A 6808-nucleotide genomic window follows, 5' to 3' on the forward strand; every position below is an offset into this window, starting at 1 on the left:
GCACAGGTTCATTCTAGTAGCAATGATTATTTCACCAAATGGGTTGAAGTAGCGTCATATAAGGCAGTGATCAAGAAGGTTGTGGTAGACTTTGTCCGCGACTGTATCATTTGCCGGTTCGGCATCACAGAGTCAATCATTACTGATAATGGTTCCAATCTCAATAGTGACCTGATGAAAGCAATGTGTGAAACCTTCAAGATTAAGCACAGGAATTCTACAGCCTACAGACCTCAGATGAATGGAGCTGTAGAAGCGGCCAGTAAGAACATCAAGAAGATACTAAGGAAAATGATAGAGAAACACAAGCAGTGGCACGAAAATCTATCATTTGCTTTATTGGGGTACCGCACCACGGTTTGCACATCAACCGGGGCGACTCCCTATATGTTGGTTAATGGTACCGAGGCAGTCATTCCGGCCGAGGTAGAGATTCCCTCCCTGAGGATTATACAGGAAGCGGAACTTGAAGATGGAAAATAGGAAAAGAGTCGCTATGAGCAGTTAGCCCTTATAGACGGAAAGAGAATGAATGCATTTTGCCATGGTCAATTGTATCAGAACAGAATGACCAGAGCTTTCAACAAAAGAGTCAAGCCAAGACAATTCACACCGGGGCAGCTGGTGTTGAAGAAAATTTTCCCGCATCAGGATGAAGCCAAAGGAAAGTTCTCTCCTAACTGGCAAGGCCCATACATGGTTCATCGGGTCCTAACAGGAGGAGCCCTCATACTCGCAGAAATGGATGGAGAAGTCTGGCCAAAGCCAATTAATTCCGATGCAGTCAAGCGTTATTATGTGTAATCATTATGATTTCTTTATGATGTAATTTGAACTATGTCTGACCCGATTCCCGCTTAAGAGGGGATGCGTAGGCAGCCTTATGGGTTCAGTCACAATTCAATAAAATTTCATTTTCCCCCGATATTGGAAACTGGGCAGAATTTTGAGGAGGACCCTCAAAATTCCGAAGTCAACTTTCAGCATTCGTTGCACGCAGCCGTCAGAAGCACCTGACCAGTAAACTAGGACAGAATTTTGAGGACGACCCTCAAAATTTCGAAAAGGGAGGTTGTAATATCTTGAACCACGTCGAAGTCGTCGGTTCATCTAAAAGATAATCATTTTAAAATTGAATAGTTACATCATATTCTTTACTAAATCATGCATAGCTACTATCAGAATTGCTTTGTTTAGCGACGCTACCCCCAATGAAAGCAAGAGCCGAATAGGACAAGCGAAGTCCACGGGAGGACGAACTAACCTTCCCCCTTTACAAAACTCACGATCTTTCTTTGAATGCAGGCACCCCAAGACATAGAACCATCAGATACGATTACATACTCCTATTTTGCAGGAGTACAACTCTCAGAATCATCGCTCACTTATAAGTGCCGTCCGCACATGACATCCCCAGCGGCCACAATGACACAATCAACTATCAGCTATGGTCTATCAGCTAAGAGATTTCGTTACTCTCTACCTTTATTTCTTGCATTGCATAAGGCTACCTTTCTGCCTTCCGAGACTAAGCATTGTCTCCATATGCATTTTTCTTGCATTGCATAAGGCTACCTTTCTGCCATTCGAGACTAAGCGTTGTCTCCATCTGCATTTCCTTGCATTGCATAAGGCTACCTTTCTGCCTTCCGAGACTAAGCGTTGTCTCCATCTGCATTTCCTTGCATTGCATAACGCTACCTTTCTGCCTTCCGAGGTTAAGCTCTACCTCCATCCTGCATTTTTCTTGCATTGCATAAGGCTACCTTTCTGCCTTCCGAGACTAAGCATTATCTCCACCTGTCGGCTGAAATATCGCCAATTTTATTTAAATCCTGCATGGCTGAAATATCGCCAATTTTATTTAAATCCTGCATGGCTGAAATATCGCCAACTTTATTTAAATCTTTGCATGGCTGAAATATCTCCAATATTATTTAAATCTCTGCATGGCTGAAATATCGCCAATTCTATCTAAATCTCTATATCGGCTGAAATATCGCCAAATTTATTTAAATCATTGCATCGGCTGAAATATCGCCAACCCTATTTGAATCTTTGCACCGGTTGAAATATCGCCAACTTTATTCAAATCTTTGCCTGGCTGAAATATCGCCAACTATATTTAAATCTCTATGTCGGCTGAAACATCGCCAATTTTATTTATGCTTTACATCGGCTGAAACATCGCCAACTATATTTAAATCTCTATGTCGGCTGAAACATCACCAATTTTATTCAACTTTTCTATGTTGGCTGAAATATCGCCATTTATATTTATGCTTTACATCGGCTGAAACATTTCCAAATCTTGCATTTCATCGGCTGAAACATCGCCAAATCCTGCATTTGATGGGCTGAAAGCTCGCCAAATTGTCCAAAGGCGTCATTGTTCGGAGGCACCATTTTCATAGCCCGAGAATGCCATGCCATGGCCTGAGGACCCCGCTTTTGTCTTCTGCATATCATTATTCAAAGGCATCATGGTTCGGAGGCATCATTTTATTAGTCCGAGAACATCATTTCATTGCCTGCGAATCCTCTATTATACGCTTCATGGCCCAGGACGTCATGGTCTGATGACGTCATCCTACCCGTCCGAAGACAGCATTCATGGTCAAATGGGAACTTACATCACGTTTAAATTTATGCACGATATATGCTCGTATTGCTTATTTGCAGTTACACCGGCTAGTAATGGCCATCACAGCAGGAGCGATCTCGCTCCGGTTCCCGCAGCCCATCGGTCCCTGACCATCCTTCCCAACCCAAATATCGCGTCCGTCTTTCAAAATCTCCATCGGCATGTTCCGCCGACGGATCCCCGAACTACATATGGCCTGATTCCTGTAAAACCAGGGATATGTAGGCAACTCAGGAACCAGAGCTCGGTCAAAATTCTTCAATTCGTTTCTTTCGGTCAAAATTAGCCATCATATCTTTACCCGACAACTCTTTCATCCTTCTCGGGTAAAGAGGGGCAGCTGTCGATACCCAATTTTTTCCTGTATATTTTACTTTCAAAATAGCATGTATATGCATATATAAGCATAACTAAGTTTTTTGGCATTTTCCCTAATTTTTAAAGTTTTTAAAATTAATTTATTGTCCATTTTTAACAGTATAAAATCAATAGTTATTCCCAAAAATTATCATTTTTGATGAGTAATTTGTTTTTATTCTCATATTTATACTAAATATAGTTAAGGTAATTTTTATGTATTTTTACAAATTCATTTGGTATTTTTTAAGCTAAATTGCATATAGTTGCAATTATAGCCTACTTTGCAATTAACAACATTTTATAATTATAAAATCTTTAGTATTTTTACATTAATATTTATATGTTACTAATTAGCCCAGTACCTTTAATTTTTTTCAAATTATTTTTTACTATTTTCATAAAATAACAAAAGGGGAAATTGGCTATTTAACAAACAACCCTTATTATTTCAATTATAGCGAAATTGGCCACACCCCTATCAGATTTTTAAATGGCCCAATACCCTATTTAAACCAACCCAGCCCAATCCCCAAAATAACCCGGTCCAATCTTTTTTTAATCTGAGCCGTTGATCAAATGAGATCAACGGCCCAGATTTAATTACCACAATTAAAATCAATTACCCCCCCAAACCCCTCATTTATTTGAGACCGTCTCTCTCTCTCTCTATGTCGTCTCTCCCTCTCCCTTCTCTCTAGAACCTTCTGGTTCTCTCTTCTCCGATGAACTCCACCGCCGCTCCGGCCGCCTCCAATCTCACCCCAATCGACCATCAACCGCCATGAAACCCTAGATCACTGGTTCTCTCTATTTTTGAGACCCCAAAACCCCCACCATGTGAATCAGTCCCTAAAATGTCCCGCCTGGTTTGTTTTCCGGCCATCTCCGGCCACCTCCCTTTCACCAAGGCTCCGATGGGCCTCTCACCGTCCTGTTCAACACTTCTAGGACCTTCGAGGTTTATGGACCATGGTGATTTGAGACCTAGGGTTCCTGGCCCTGCTACTCGTGGGTTCTCCGGTGTGATTTCAGGCGAAATCACACCCTATGTGTCACGATCTATGAAGTTTCGATAGGTTCTCTCAACTTTTATTAGGGTTTCCCCTTTTGAAACCCTAACTCTCTCCTGAATCTCTCAAAACAGTGCTATTCTCACTCCATTCTCAGGTTTTCTTCTGTGTTCTGCTTATTCTCGAGTTTATTCTGAAAGAGCTTCTACTTTGAATCATTTTTTTTACTTTCTTTGAAAATTAGGGTTTCTTGGATTTCTTTTACGCATGCTCTCAACTGATTTTCTTTATGATTAAATCTTTTCTTTGTTTATTCTGACCTATTTCTATGCTCTTACTGTTTTAATTTGACTCTGCTAAAAACCCTAATTTCTAAAAATGTTTACTCGTTTGATTATGGGTGTTGGCATGTCTCTTTGCCTTGACTATGCGTGTTAGACTAATTTCCTGGCCTTGTCTCTATGTGATTATGCGTGTTAGCACGATTCTCTTTACTCTGATTCTATGTGTTTAGCATGCTCTTCGTTTGATTGTGTGTGTTAGCCTGATGTCCCTTGATCTTTGTTAATGTTTCATGTTCACCATGCTTCGAATATGTCCTGCTGAATCTTAACTTGTTTTCACTAGCTCTGAGTGATTGTGTTTGTTCATCTCTTGTTCCCTTTCTGTCTATATAGCTAATTTTGCTCGCTACTTTTGTTCATTCACCTCTATTTATATGTTAAAAATGCAGAATCATGACTTCACATGACTGATTCTGATTTTCCTTGATTGATTGGTAATTCAAAAACTTTCTTTCAAAAACCCTAGCATTCTACTCGCCCGTTTGAATTAATTGATTTTTGTTACCTTATTTGTTATAGTACTCTGTTCTTTTAAGCCTTTCCTTAATTAGGATTTTCTTGAATTTGGTCTTAATTGGCTACTATGTGCAATACCAAATCTCGATTTTTCCTTTATTTATTCATACACTGATTTTCCTACTTGCCTTATATGGTGCTGAATATTTTTGTTTGATTTTGATTCCCTTAATTAATGGGAGTACTTCCGTGATTCTTCCATTATTTGATTCCGAGTTCTTCAGTTAACATATTTCTGTGATTTTTACCTTATTTTCCCCCTACTTTCAACTACAAATACCCTAAGTCTTTTACACAAACACACGACAGTCTTCTGACTTACACACCACTGAATACTTTCAAATCTGCATTCTCTCTTGCTCTCTTGCTCTATTACTATTCTTTGCTCCTGTTTATTATTAGCCAGCTGAAAGCCAAGGCTAACATAGTGCTACTCCTTTATCTTTGCATCCTGTTTTTGCTCTTTTACTGGTATGTCCTAATTAATTTTTCAAGTCTCACACCAATGTGTTTATTTTTGTTTCACTTCATTATCTTTGTAATTCTCTTGTACTTATGCTTCTTTTGCTCAATGTGTGATTGACTCTTTGCTTTAACACTTCACCATGTCTTCTGATTTACATGTTAAGTCTGACTTTGTTTACTACTAATTTTATTTGCTATGCCTACGTTATGTTGTCACACATTAGCATGCCTAACTTTGCTGCTTCCCAGTCCCCTGAATCCCCTGATTCTGTGTAGTCCTGTTCATTAAACCTGCATCCCTTTTTAGCATTGTGTGATCTATTTGCTCCTTTTTCCCATGATCATTGTATGCAATCTTATGCTACTGTTTCTGTTGTTTCTTTCTAAACAAACCCCTTGTTTTCTTAAAACTCTTCTTTTAAATACTTCTTCCTGCACTTCACACTATTCTTAGAAAATAGGTTCTGCCCCTTTCGTGTGAGCATTGCTTTGAGTACCTCTGAGTGCTCACTGAACTTTGACACACAAGGCTGGTATTCCGCACTGCACCTGTCCTGCATTCATCTAAAATGTCTAGGTGCTGGTATTGGCCAGGGACCCAATTGGGGCCCTAGGGAGCTTTGCCGCACCTAGACCATGGAAAAGGCTGTGAATTCGAAGGGGTTGAGATTGGAAGATTGGGCCTGATTGAAGGCTCCCTATAGCATAGCTTCTTATTTTTCTGTTCTTTAGTATTGTAATTCAGATGCTACTGGTTTGTAATAATTTGTAAACAAACAATTGGGGGTGAATAGTGAATATGGGGGAGGGCTATGCATGCCTAGTATAAATCATGGGTAGAAAACATGCTTATAGGATTTTTATTTATTTATTAGCGCAATAGATAACCTGTATAGGTCATGCATCTCATTCATTAAAGATCCTGCTTTAGGCTCTTTATTTTCAGACTGTCATTACGCTCATCATGTAACTACGATCAGTTAACAACCAGCAATAATTAACAACAAGCCAAATAACTTGTCATTACTGCATTGACATATTAGAAATCATGTTCTTAGGAACTCTTATGTGCATTAGATATCCTGCCCATAGGACGTCTCACTTGTTCGAGCTGCAGTGGTTAATTCCCGTTTAGCTAATAACTTTGTTAGAATATGGCTAAGTGGTTTGAAATATTTTCTACAAATGTCTTATCGCGCGTACCTTTATAAATCAGATCAAATAGATGTGTCCATTCCTCTATAAATAACCAGACAATGTGTAACGACGCCTAGGCAAACTTCAGGTCCGATAAGAACTGATCAATTGTGTTTCTATTAGCCTAAAACCAACCAACTTCTTTAAGTTTTAACTCTGCCATTCCTATTCTTGTTTTGATTTTCTGAAGTTCACTCAGCTTTTTCTTAAACAAAACTCTGCTGAAAATGATTTTGAAATGATACACCTACTTACTTTTATTGAGCTTCTAA

This window comes from Nicotiana attenuata, unplaced genomic scaffold (genome assembly GCF_001879085.1).
Source record: "Nicotiana attenuata strain UT unplaced genomic scaffold, NIATTr2, whole genome shotgun sequence".
Taxonomy (NCBI): domain Eukaryota; kingdom Viridiplantae; phylum Streptophyta; class Magnoliopsida; order Solanales; family Solanaceae; genus Nicotiana; species Nicotiana attenuata.